Genomic DNA, 15,060 nt, shown 5'->3' on the forward strand with positions numbered 1-15,060 from the left:
GAAGTGCGGGTGTTGCAATGCACCAAATTTCTATTTCGTTTAATCGCACGCCTTGAATGCATGCGTTTTATATTTTAAATAGGGAAAACAATGTTTAATTGCGAGTTGTATCACTATGTAATGCAGCACTAAACGAGTTCGTACGTGGAGGCATGCTTTTTTTTTTTTTTTTGGGGGGCAGTTAAAATGATTTTCATTGATCACCAAATGAGAAATACAAACCTGGAATCCCTCTCAGAGATTACATCAGAGACCTACCCAACCTAAGTACCGTGACCTTACTAGAGATTGCATGTTAGGATGTCTTCTATCCAGTCATTTCAGTACTCTTTTTAGTGTCGAGGAGTATTTAGAGCCAAGCAAGTCTACTGACTGTGATTTGGTGCCTGCAAATTACTAGGCAGGGGCAGATCAAGAAGAGAAAATGCGCACAAGGTTTACGGAAATTGATGCTCGGCTGAAAATGCATATATATAGTTATTATTGTCTCACAAATATTTTTAATTGTCTTTTGAGTATTAATTATATTAGTTTGTGCGTAGTATCATATTTTTTATGTATAAAAATAAAATGGTGTAAAATTGAAGAGATTTGGAGTAAAATTAAATTAAAAAGTGGAAGAACAAGAAAATAACAGAAAAAGAAAGAGAAGACAAGAGACAGTGGGATGCAATGAAAAGACAAAGGGGACATAATCATTACTCAGTTATTGGAGGAGTTTTTACATTTGAAATACAATTGGAAAGGAAGGACAAAAGGTTACCTGGCATTACCTTGTGGAGCACAAGTAAATTGGTGACTTTGCACTGTCCGAAGTGAAGGTAGGGATTTACCGACTTAAAAATCTTTCCAATTTATTTTGGATTCAGTTATTTTATTTCGGCTTTTTTTTCACACCTATAAATAATTCATAGGGCAATTTACAGAATTGCCCTTCTTTTAAAAGGCCATTTTTAAATGTTCTTTCTCATATTTGTAATCTTTAAATTTTGTCATTCGACTAAAATTCATGGGTTTCAAGTTCGAACCCCCACTCAGTCAAAAATTTAAAAAAATTCGCAAACGATGTAGTCCGAATTTCGCTATGCCCCCACCGAGTTATGTTTAATTTTGGTTACAGATTAACTTTATATATATATATATATATATATATATATATATATATATATATATATATATATATATATATATATATATATATATATATATATTTCGTTCAAGATAAACTTTTAGTTATGCCTTAACTAAAAGTGTGTCCCATAGACATAACTAAAAATATGCCCCAAAGCGAACTTTTCCTTAAGGAATAACCAAAGTTATGCGAATCCGCATAACTATAAGTTCCGCCTTATAAGAAAGTTTATCTCCTTAAGGAAAGTTCTGCGTAGGGGGCATACTTTTAGTTATGCGCTTAACTAAAAATGTCATATCATAAGCGCATAAACTAAAGTATGCCCCATAAGCGTAATTTTTCATTGGCATAACTAAAAGTTTGCCTTATAAGGCAAAGTCTATGTCTTAAGGAAAAGTTATGCCTTATGGGGCATACTTTTAGTTATGCTTTAACTAAAAGTCTGTCCCATAAGGCATAATTAGGAAAACACTTTTAGTTAAGGCTTAACTAAAAGTCTGCCCATAAGTATGTCGGACCCAACATACACTTGTTAAGGAATAATCAAAGTTATGCCGGACCCGGCATACTTATGCCAAGTCTGTCCATAAGGCATGAGTATGCCAGGTCCGGCATAATTTTGGTTATTCCTTAACAAGTGTATGCCGAGTCCGGTATACACGCGACCTAAACCTTGCCTTGCAATTTTTTTTTAAAATTTATGCTTGAGTGGGGATTCGAAACCAGAACCTCATGATTTTTGCGCGAAGGGCAAAAATTAAAGACCAGCAATACGCGGGGGGGGGGGGGGGGAGGGGGGATTTAAAGACTACAAATATGAGGGGCAAAATTTAAAGACCACCCCAACAGAAGGGCAATCTGCGCAAAAAAAATGTAATCCATAAGACATAACTTCGGACAACTTTGGACCTGGAGAGAGCACTAGGAGAGGCCGAAGTTACAGGGTTTTACCTTTTCTTCTCTGCAATGCTTATTTCTATTCGGATGATTTGTTGTTTTTTCTCCATATCTATGTGGAGCTAAACTTTATAGTCCTAAGGTTTTGACACTAGCATGAAAGTTGACGTTTGATTATCGGTTATATTTATTAGTTTTCCATCTTTAGGTTATTTATTTATTCTTGATCTTAATTGTTTGATTATTTGACGAAATAGTTAGACACTATCTGTGGCGTGTGAATGGAACTAGGGATAGGGAATTTGCATGCGTAATAAGAATAAATAGAGCTTGCTCGATTAATTGTTTCCCTAATGAGGATAGAAATATACCCTTTAGCCTCGCTTAGTTAAATACGGAGAAGTAAATGCGTTCTTGTTACCTTTACCAACCATAGGAATATAGGCGTTATAGTAACATCTATAGGCTTGTGAGCAACTCGGAAGATACTCATAAAGTTATAATTAAATCATCAAGTAGTAACCCATAAAAGTGAACGATTAAGACTAATTGGATTGTTAGTGGTCATAGCCCTAGATCTATCTCTCTATAGATAAAAATCTGTTCTTTCTTGGTTGAAATTCATTATTTGCTTTCTATTATTTTTATTTAGTTTATAAATATAAAATTTGGATTTTATTTTTATTTAGATAATTAGCATTTGTTTAATTTAGTTGACAGTTAATCATGAGTCTCTATGGGTATGGTATCTGGACTTTAAATCCTATATTACTTGTACGACCGCGTATATTGGCTTGTGCGTTTGGGAGCAATAGAAATCCACTAACTTTTACTCATTCCTTGTATATATACTAGAAATTCACTAAACATCTATAAAAAAATATATCTAATTGTGAACTTAGTTATTATTATATATTAACTTGAGGTTGATGTAGGAACTCTTAAACTTTAAATCTTGGATCCGTGTCTATAATATTATTAAGATGTGATCTTCGGGTGTGAAGATCGCTCGAGCTCAGCTCGGCTCGATACTGCAAGAAGCTCTATTTAGGCTCAGTTCGACTCTATTCGATACATGCCGGCCAGTAGGACCATCAACACTTTAGTTTCACTTTTGAAATTTCAATTTTAAATACAGAGAAAAGTTAAAAGAATTAGTGTATATATATATGTATTTGTTGGGCTAAACATCCCAAAGATACTTTAATATACCTGATGTTATATTGTCTTCATTAGATCAATCTTGCACGATTTTCTCCAAAAAGATTTCATACCATTTAGAGTATCAACTACACATTATATGTAATTTTTTTCCTTTTCGACTACTAATATAAAACTTTGATCGCACACCCAACAATCTTCCTATTGAACTAAGTTTCATAACTGAGTCGTCTCACCCACATCAACCGATAATTGATGGCCAAATATCTGGCACTTCTCTTTTTGTGCATGTGTATGAGCAAATTAAAGGTAGTAATTAAACCGGCCGTACACATGCAAAACATCAGTAAGTTGGATCCCACAACATCAATTTGTCATCTTTATTTTCGTTTGGTGTAACTATATATTGACTCTCATACCAATTAGTCATACTTATTATCGTTTTGGATCAAGCCCGCATAAATTTCCCTACAAAGCATTAAAGTATCAACTATATATAACTCATATTATAACTTCTTTTTCTTTTCAGTTATTATTCCGAGACTTTATTCCCACACCCAATTGTAATAGAAAGAGTAATGAGTCAAATGAAACTTCACACTCAATTAATTTTGAATGTGCCTTTGGGACTAGGTCGTGTCAAGTTGATTAGTCTCACTCTCAAGAGTTGGAACATATATGGAATGCTGTATGGGCTTCCACGTCGGGGTACTACTTGTGCTGTTACAGGTTGAGAAAGAATTAGCTCACTTACTCATTGGCTGCTGCATTTTAATCGTAAATTGATAGGTTTGCTAGGTCAAGCTAAGTGCGCTGGGCAGCTAGCGATGGACAAGACCATAATAGTGAAAGCAGCTGAGAATTGTACTACTTATAACAAGTTGTCCTAGTAGCTAGGAGCAACCAAAAAAAAAAAAAAAAAAAAAAGGAAGGTAAACCAAGTGGTCCTAATGAAGTTGGTACATAAGGCTGATTTACGATTTAAATTTGATAGGTTTGACAACCTAGATTTTTAACAGCAGTCCTAATTTTGGGCAGGTACACAAATTGGATTGTCAACAATTCTTGCCATCTACTACTAACAAAAGAAAGTAGTTAGTCAAGTGTAGGGGTGGAGCCAGCCTTAGTATTACGGGTTCGACATAATTAAATAGTTTTAACTTGTATTTGTATTGAATTTTATTTGACATCTATAACTAACTTATTGAGAACCGAGTGAGTAGAAGTAAATTCAAAATCTATAAACTATAAGTCCTAATTCTGCCTCTGATCTCAAGTGTCTCGCGGAGATATAATTCTCCTTTAAAAAAAAAAGAAGTATTTACCGATATTATTAGAAAATAAACTTAGTGCAAATACTCGATTCATTTCGTTTTATTCTTACCATCAACTACTAACAGAAGAGCGAGCTGTGCAAATGTCTCGGCGTATGGCATACTAGTACAAGAAGTTAAGATTTACAAATTTCTCTGACATAATTATGAATTTATCAGATTTGCATTGACTAATGTCCCATTTAGATAATTCTTGCAAACTTATTTTTAGTTCAGATTATTTTTGCACGATATAATTTTTTTCGGTCTCCTTTTTAGAGGAATTTCGGACGAAGACTTGTTTCAACAGCCTTGCAAATGGGGCAGAATGAGGCAATATCAACAATTGGTGTAGGATCAAGCTTAGGCTAAACTAATTATTGTAACACTGTCTCAATTTTGGAGGGAGAAATAAATAGCAAATGATGTCTCACTAATCGGCATTACTAAAGAAAAGTTTTTCAGTTTTTGCAAAGAGCACAAAAAAAAAAAAAAAACTAGTACTTTACATGGTGTCTCAGTGATATGATTTATTTAAAAGTTCGTTATGAAATTTAATTTGATCTGATTAATTAGACAATCTGTAAAAGGATACGCTGTGTTCGAAACTTGTACAACTACTATAATTAAGTACTTAATCCATCCCTCTACTGTAACAAAATATTTTGCCGTATCAAGGCCGCAGTATTGTAGATTTCTTGATCTTTAATTTGGTCGTCGGTCCACATTTCTCCATGCAAATCCATAAATTTGAATAATTTTATTTAAGCTTAAAATCACATGGTTACTACATAGTTACCGTTGTAACTTGTAACTGCATTAATTAGTTTACGTGAGATTTGTTCTACTCATTATTTGATCCCATCTTGTCATGTTTCTTTAATTTAGTACAGCTGAGACCATTTTTCCTAAATTGAATCTATCTATTATTTCAAGCAATTAGACATAATATAAAACAGCACGTATGGTTACCATGTATCTATTATTTCAAGCAATTAGGCATAATATAAAACAGCACGTATGATTATCTCGATTGGACGTAATTTTCTAAACAATTTAGTCAACTTCGATTGTACTAGGAGCGTTAGTTAATACTATTGAGTCCGGGGCCAAAATGACTTGTTTTTGAAGTTAATAGCCCAAAATAGGATATATTTTTTTATATATATTATTTCGTTGGTTATCCAACGAAATACCCACAATCAATACTGTTCCGGTCCGGATTTGTTGCATTTCGCTACACTTGTAGCGAAATGTAACAAATAATTTTTTTTTTTTTGTATTTCGTTCATAAAAAAAATGAAATAGGAAAATAATTTTTTTTTTTATTTCGTTTATATAAAAACGAAATAGGAAAATATATATATATTTTTTTTGTATTTCGTTGGTATATGAACGAAATAGGATATTTTTTTTTTTTTTTTTTGTATTTCGTTTATATAAAAACGAAATAGGAAAATATATATATATATATATTTTTGTATTTCATTTATATAAAAACGAAATAGGAAAATAATTTTTTTTTTCGTTTATATACCAACGAAATGTGTTGTTTCATTTCGCGGTATATAACAAAACCCACCCCCCCCCCCCCCCCCCCCCTTTTTTTACCGTGTTTCGCTCTCCATATCACTATGGTTTTAATTTTATTTTTTTGTTCATTTCTGTTGGTTCAATCAGTTTCAGACGAGCATTGAATAGTTGTCAAAATAATATCTTTTACATTTCATGACTTAATTTGCGAATTTTTTTACTTTTCTCCGTTGATAAATATTGTCCTATCTTTACCTATGGTATATCCTTCGTCTTTCAATTTTCTTTTATCCATCTCATATCTTTCATCTATTGTTTTTCTCTTATCTATTTCATATCCTTCAACTTTTATTTTTTCTCTCATATATTTCATAAAAGATGACGGAAACTCATGTTAAAGTGTATTTATTTTGGGGTGGTGAAGTTGTGTATGAAGCAGGTTCGGTTAGATACAGCCGTGGTCCTGAAATAGGGCAAAGGTTTCCAATTTCCCTAAAATATGATCGTCTGCAACACGTCTTAAGGAGTAAAATGTTCATATACCAACGAAATACAAAAAAAAAAAAAATTATATTTTCCTATTTCATTTTTATATAAACGAAATAAAAAAAATTATTTTCCTATTTCATTTTTTTATAAATGAAATACAAAAAAAAAAAAAATTATCCTATTTCGTTCATATACCAACAAAATACAAAAAAAAAATATTATATTTTCCTATTTCGTTTTTATATAAACGAAATAAAAAAAATATTTTCCTATTTCGTTTTTTTATAAACGAAATACAAAAAAAAAAAAAATCCTATTTCGTTGGAATACAAACGAAATGCAAAAAAAAAAAAATTATTTGTTACATTTCGCTACAAGTGTAGCGAAATGCAACAAATCCGGACCGGAACAGTATTGATTGTGGGTATTTCGTTGGATAACCAACGAAATACCCATTTTGGTATTTAAAAAAAAACCACACCCTATTTTTGTCTATTAGCTCCACAAACAAGCCATTTTGGCGCCGGCTCCTAATACTATTAACGCAAATTAATGCCCAAAAAATATAAATGACATAATTTTCTAAACAATTTAGTCTACTTCGATTGTACTAGGAGCGTTAGTTAAGAATATTAACGCAAATTAATGTCAAAAAAAAATATAAACACGCATAGGAGTAGTGCTTTGCATACTCTCATGATTAATTAAAAACAGCTAGCTGTAAAGTGTCATGTGCGTGGTCACAAACTATTATGCACGTAAAAAGGAATATATCTCCTTGATTTTCTGCATGACTTACAGACTGGAAATAAATTGATCGAGATTCGTCTGAAATTAGAATATTCTATGATAGTAGTATATTTCAATTTATGGACGACAACAATAACGGAAAAAAATATACTCCTGCCGCCTATATTTTACTTGTCGTGTATTGATTTTGCACACCTCTTAACGAACCATAAATAGAATGATAATTTTATTTTATTTTCATTTTTAATTTCCAACCCGGTATTCGGTACCCTTATTGGAGCCCGAATATATCCCGATTCGCGGCGTGTAGGGCCCCATTCGGGGGGAAGCACTTACTCGCTAAAAGATTTTTCACAATCGAGGCTCGAACAGAGACCCACAGTTAAAGGAGGAGGCGCTTGTCCATTCATTGCACCACATCCTTTCGTGGTGAATGATAATTTTACTATATCACATCTAATTATTTCTAAGTCATTTAATGGTTGAAACCAATCAAACATACTTTAAAAGTTGTGCAGCCAACAATTTCTTAAAATTTTCAACCCAATAATTAATAATAAGGATAAAATTGAAATAAATAGTAGATTATCTCTTGATTTTTCAAACTGAACAATTAAATGGAAACCATTTTAGCATAAATGACTCCTAAAAATGGACGGAAGGGGTAATAAATACTCAGTTAGTAGCACTTTCTTTTAGAAATATAAAACTATACTATATTTTTAAGTTTGACCCAAGGACAAGAAGTTTGACCGTCGCCTAAAGGTTAAATTATTTTTATGATTATTATACTTGCTTAGGCTCCAGGTACACTAAATGATGCATGATTATAACAGATACTTTAACAAGTTTTTAATCATAGTAGCAATAAGCTTACCGATTAGTTTACTAAAATCAAGAGCAAATCAACCATATATATATATATTATGATCAATGGTAGAACACGCCACCATATATGTCATACACTCATACTACTAACTATAAGGTATCAGTCCTGACATGAAACTAATTTTTTAAAGATAAAATATGCTATATAGTCGAAGATTGAGTAATTTTTCCCTTTTAATTGTTAATTATTTGATTAAGAAGCTACATCCAGAAGGCTGAGGTGTTTGCTGCAAAATTCAAGAATTAATGTCCGATCTAGATCCTTAAGTGTTAAACTAATCATTGTTACTAGAAAATATGTCAATTATCACATGATTCAAGCTGGAATCACCAATAATTAAGTTTCCAATGAAAAGAATTTGGCTTGATGTTACATAAATCAAGTGACAGTCTTTTTCTTTGGACAACTTTTGACAATTCAATTGTTGTAATATCTATCATTTCTTACTAACACATCTTACCAACACATGTAACGGATAATTTTGTCACCAATGCTATAACAAATAGGAAAAATATCATCTATTTTATTGTCTGTAATAATAGTTGAACCCTAATTTCTTAATATTTCTACCCATTTCACATACATTTGGGCCTCACCTTCTGATACTTTTAAGTGATAGTAGTTATAACAATTAAGCTCTTTTGAGTTTTTCAAAATAAACAACATGCAATGTGAAAGCAAATAACTTCAAATTGAAATACAACCTAAATTCAAAATCCAAAAGAAAAAGTTTAACATAATGCTCTTATGTCAAATTCCAACATTACATAAGTGAATTCCAATGTAACTTAAGTAAATAATTCAAAAGATAGGGAAAATATAAGTCTATAACCTCATTCACAACGAAATTCTACTTTAATAACGTCACTCGTTATATGCCAAGTTTGTCAATTAAAAAGTGTAGTTTCAAAAATTAGAATAATAACACGGTTATGCTAAATGAATAAAATAAAAAAAATAAAAAAATACGAGCAATTACATGGAACCACAAGAAATAAAGGTTGGGAATGAGAATATTAGAATAGGAGGAATATTGACTCAAGAAACAGTCGTGCCTTTTTATTACATTGTGTGTCTTAATTGATACAACAAGGGAAGAATATATAGACATACGAAATACATAGAAACACATTAGAACTAGGACTCCTAGCTTCAAGTAAGTCGGCTATTTGTGTCTGTAGGTATTGGATTCGCACTAGGAGTAGGACACTGTCTAATACTCCCCTTGCAAGATGACGGTGGCAAAGCAACGTTCAGGTTGGAGCTAAGAAACTCGAACCGGGCAGTAGCTAGAGGCTTGGTTAGAATGTCAGCAAGTTGGTCTTTTGTCGAGAGAAATTGTACTGAAAGATCCTTTCTTGTCACTTTGTCTCGAACGAAATGAAAGTCGATCTCCACATGCTTGGTCCGAGCATGAAACACAGGATTGAGGGATAAGTATGCAGCCCCTAAGTTGTCGCACCATAGAACAGGAGCATTGCGGATGGTTACACCAAGTTCAAACAATAGAGATTGAAGCCAAGTAAGTTCAGCTGCGCATCGTCTAGGGCCTTGTACTCAGACTCGGTGGACGAGCGTGCTACAGTGCGTTGTTTCTTAGAGGACCACGAAACCAATGCATTCCCAAAAAAAATAGCATAACCATCGGTCGGCTTGCGATCATCCAGAGAACCAGCCCAATCGAAATCAGTAAACGCTTGGAGAGAGAGACCACTAGACATGGGAATGAAAAAATGACTATCAACAGTATGCTTGAGATAACGAAGTATGCGTTTAACTAATTGAGAGATTCTGACTTGGAGAGTGCATGAATTGACATACTTTGTTAACGGCAAAAGTAAGATCCAGCCTTGTGAGTGTGACATATTGTAATGCGCCAACGACCGTGCAGTACATTGTGGGATCGTCAAATAAGGAGCTATCACCCGTATGCAACTTGGTATTCAGTGCCATAGGTGTGCGAACTGGTTTGCAACTTTGCATTTTCGATTTGGACAGCAATTTGTGAATGTATTGCCACTATGAAAGGTACATACTAGCAGCCGTGCGATGCACTTCAATACCTAGAAAGAAACTTAATGGACCTAAATCTCGAATGGAAAATTCAGCCCCCAACTTTAAGATCACATTGTTGAGAAATTTCAGGTGGCTGCCAGTGAGTATAATATCATCAACATAGACGAGCAAATATGCACGGACATCCGCATCATCATACACAAATAAAGAGGTGTTAGTTTTTGAAGGTGAGAACCCAATAGCAACAAGAAACTGATAGAGTCGCATATACCATGCTCGAGGTGCTTGTTTGAGGCCATAAACGGATTTGTGCAGTCGACAAACATGGTTAGGATATGAAGGATGAGCAAAACCATCCTGCTGAGACATAAACACACTCTCTTGAAGGTAGCCACGAAAAAGGCATTTTGCACATCTAATTAGCGCACTAGCCATCCCTTTGAAACTGCAATTGTAAGCACAACCCGAATAGTGGATGGTTTTACTACCAGACTAAATGTTTCAAAATAGTCATGACCTTCAAGTTGGTGAAATCCTTTGGCAACTAGACGTGCCTTTTAACGCTCAGTGTTACCAGAAGAGTTTCGTTTAATTTGGAATACCCACTTGCTACCGAGAACGTTCATGGAAGGCTCGAAAGGGACTAGAGACCAAGTCCCGTTGCGTAAAAGAGCATTCATTTCAGAGGCCATTGCATCACGCCAAACTTTATGTTTATTGGCTTCGGTGAAACTGGTAGGTTCGATGGACTGTTCCATTTGGAGAGAAGCGGATGTAATAGTGGATAGATGTGATGAAGGAGGCATATGACGAAGAATCATGTAATGGGTACATTGAGGAGGAGGGCGGGAGACTAGCAAGCGGTGTAGGCGACTGGGAAGAAGTTGGGGGTGGTTGAGGGACAGGTGAGTAGCCCGGGAGGTCAGCCATGAGGGGTATGGCGACTGAAGACGAAGCTGCCTGGGATGAACTGGACGGGGACGTTAGAGTTGGACGGTCCATGAAGGCGGCGGTGGGCGGAGCTAACCGTTAGTGTCGGACGGGGATGGAGGGACTGTTTGTAAAGTTAATGGAATAGGTGAGGGGTTAATAATATTTTGAGGAAAGCAGATTGTTGAGATGACAATGTTAGAGGTAGAGAAATTGGAGAAGAAGTCCATGGTTACGCCGAGGGTAGTGTAGAGGGATGAGGCCTTAAAATAGAGGGGCGCGCAAATGGAAAGTTGGATTCATCAAAGTGCACGTGACGAGCAATATATATACAACCTGACACCCTATCTAGGCATCGATACCCAAAATGTATTGAGCTGTACCCAAGAAAGACGCATGGAACGCTTTGAAAATCAAATTTATGTTTGTCATATGGTCGAATATATGGGAAACAGAGGCAACCAAATGCTCGGAGGAAAGAATAGTCAGGAGACTTGTGTAGAGCAAGTTCAAAAGGTGAGTGTCTAGTGTTCGAGGGGGATGGTAGGCGATTGATAAGATAGACGGCTGATTCAAAAGCGAAGTGCTAATAGCGAGATGGTGTGGAGCTGTGAGCTAAGAGACTTATCCCAGTTTCAACTATGTGACGATGTTTTCGCTCAACCTTGCCCTGTTGTTCATGAGTGTGTGGGCAATAAAGATAATGAGCAATTCCAAAAGACAGAAGAATAGGTGAAAGCGAACGAAATTCGCCGCCCTAATCTGATTGAATGGATTTTATTGTTATGTTAAATTATTTTTCAACGAGAAGTTTAAATTGATGAAAGATATGGAGTACGTCAGATTTTAGTTTCATAGGAAAGCCCCAGGTGTAGTTTGTATAATCATCAACAAATACAAGAAAATACTTGTGACCATCAGACGACAAGGTGGGAGCAGGGCCCTAAACATCCACAAAAAGTAATTGCAAAATAGAAGTACTTTTATTTATTGAAATTGGAAGATATAACTTGTGCGACTTGCCAAGTTGGCACGCACTACAAATATAATTAAAATTGAAACTAGAGTAAGGTAACCTATGCTTCCTAATGACATGATGGAACACACGCTGGTGAGGGTGTCCTAGCCGAAGATGCCAGCATGTAGAGGATGTTTTTGCCTAGAGAAAAGCAGAAGGTGACCTTGAAGAATGGCGCCGAGAGAATGACTTGAGAGGAAGAGTATAGAGGCCTCCACTAGTCCGACCTGAAAGAAGTAGTGTCTTGGATGCTCGATCCTTGACATTAAAATAAGAGGGATGGAATTCAAAAAAGGCATTATTGTCACTTGCAAATTTTTGAACGGAGAGTAAGCTTTTCGTAATTAATGGAACATGGAGAATATTTTTAAGAGCAACAGATTTTGAGAGGAGAGATATAGTCGAATTACCAGTGTGATGAATTGGAAGCCCTTGGCCATTGCCGACGTGAACTTGGTCAGTGCCTTGATAGTCTTCCACTCATTGTAGATTAGCACGATCCGGCGTAATATGATGTGTGGCGCCAGAGTCGGGGAGCCATTGCGAATTGCTAGAGACTGGAGCGGGGTGGTGCGATAAGTAAGCCGTAGGATTGATTGTATGATTGAAGCGCTGAAAACACACGGGGACTAGATGATTGAAACCATTGCATATTTGGCAGCGTTGGCGCGAATCAACCCACTGTTGTCCAGTGTTCGGACCCCACCCCCCTATATGAGTTGTTTCTGCTACCACGATAGCCTCTTCTGCCCCGACCATTCTGGCGACCTCTTCCACGATTAGCATTGGAGTTGCGATTAGATTGTGATGCTCGCTGGCTAAGATTTGCAGCTGGGTTAAATGCGAGTTCCGACGGTGAAGAATTTGTGATTGATAGAGAGGAGAGGGTCTGCCGGTGAATGAATTCATAGTTTAGGAGAAGACTATGTAATTCACTGAACGAGACTGGTTCAGGTCGAGCGGATAAGGTGGTAACAGTATCTTTAAATTCACTTCGGAGGCCCTTGAATACATAGATGTTCTGATTGGAAAGAGACAACGGACGACCTGCAGCAGCTAGTTCGTCACATATAAGTTTTGCTTTGTGAAGGTACTGAGTGATAGGTAGATCATGTTGTCTCATATTTGAAGTTGCATATGAAGATTGAGTATTCTCGTATTGGATGGCGAGGAAAGAGCTGCCTTTAGCGCATCCCAAACTTCCTTGGATGTTGAAAGACCGATTACAATCGGAATAATTTCTTCTGATAGAGACGAGATAAGCAGGCTAAGGATCACTTGGTCCTGTTGAATCCAGCGAGAATGGGCTGGATTAGCAATAGCTGCTTCTTTTTCTTTGCCCGACACATGAGATGGAGGGCACGGGAGACTGTCATCGACATAACCGAAGAGATCTTGACCACGAAGAAAGGGCAAAATTTGTGTTTGTCAGAAGAGATAGTTGGAGGAATTTAACTTAATTGAAATAAAATGGTGAACATGGTTGAGAGGTGTTGGAAAAGAAGAACTGGCAGTGTTAATGATGGTCGACGACGTGGATGACGAGTCCGTTAGAGGCTCTAATACCATATTAGAACATGAGGAATATTGACTCAAGAATCAGTTGTGCGTTTTATTATATTATGTGTTTTAATTGATATAACGAGGAAAGAATATATAGACATACGAAATACATAGAAACACATTAGAACTAGGACTCCTAGCTACAAGTAAGTCGGCTATTTGTGTCTACAGGTATTGGACTCGCACTAGGAGTAGGACACTGTCTAATAGAGAAGAAAGTAAATGAAAAATAAATATTATAAAAAGAAAAATACATTTTAAAAAATTAAAATAATTAAAAAATAAAAATAAAGAAGAAATTAAAATAATAGAAATAAAAACTAAATTAAAAATCAAAAGAAATTAAAATAATAGAAATAAAAAATAAATTAAATACAAAAATAAATTAAAATAATAGAAAAAGAAACAAACTAAAAAGTAACTGTGTAATTACAGGATGTAATTTCACCCAATTGTCAACACCCCCCCCCCCCACCCCCCCACCGGGAGAATTGGAGAGTATAATTACACCCTCTCAATTACACCTAATTGTCACCTAACTGTGTAATTACTTGGTCAAACAAACAGGCCAAACTGTGTAATTACACTCAATTCCAATTACCTGGGTGGCTTTCCAAACAGGCCCTTAACGAACCATAAATAGAATGTTAATTTTACTTTATTTCTATTTTTGATTTCCAATCTGGTATCAGGTACCCTCATTGGATCACGGATTGGGCCCATTCGGGGGGAAGCACTCCCTACTAAGGATTTTTTTCATAAGAAGGGCTCAAACCCGAGACATTTAGTTAAGGGAGGAGCATCCCCGTCCGCTGCACCACATCCTTTGGTGGTGAATGATAATTTTACTATATCACCTCTAATTATTACTAAGTCATTTAATGGTTGAAATCAATTAAACATACTTTAAAAGTTATGCAGCTAACAATTCCTTAAAATTTTCAACCCAATAATTAATAATAAGGGTAAAATAGAAATAAATAATAGATTACCTCTTGATTTTTCAAACTGAACAAGTAAAATGAAAACCATTTTTATTATAAATGACTAGTAAAAATGGACAGAAGAGGTAATAAATACCCACTTAGTAGCACTTTCTTTTTAGAAATATAAAACTATACTAGTATATTTTTAAGTTTGACCCAAGGACAAGAAGTTTGACCGTTGCCTAAAGGTTAAATTATTTTTATGATCATTATACTTGCTTAGGCTCCAGATATACTAAATGATGCATGATTATAACAGATACATTTAACAAGTTTTTAATCATAATAGCAATAAGCTTATCGATTAGTTTACTAAAATCAAGAGCAAATCAACCATATATATATAGTTATGATCAATGGTAGAACACGCCACCATATATGTC

At 35.2% G+C, this 15,060-nt stretch overlaps 1 long non-coding RNA gene across 1 annotated transcript; it reads right to left on the reverse strand.

The window, feature by feature from the left end:
* Positions 1-12,071: 12,071 nt before the first annotated feature.
* On the reverse strand, positions 12,072-14,492 carry LOC132050938 (uncharacterized). Its single transcript, XR_009413532.1, has 2 exons — positions 12,539-14,492; positions 12,072-12,386 (listed from the first exon to the last, which is right to left on the reverse strand). It is a non-coding gene; the product is annotated as an uncharacterized LOC132050938 (long non-coding RNA).
* Between the last annotated feature and the right edge of the window lie 568 nt (positions 14,493-15,060).

The sequence above is a fragment of the Lycium ferocissimum genome, chromosome 3 (genome assembly GCF_029784015.1).
Source record: "Lycium ferocissimum isolate CSIRO_LF1 chromosome 3, AGI_CSIRO_Lferr_CH_V1, whole genome shotgun sequence".
NCBI lineage: Eukaryota > Viridiplantae > Streptophyta > Magnoliopsida > Solanales > Solanaceae > Lycium > Lycium ferocissimum.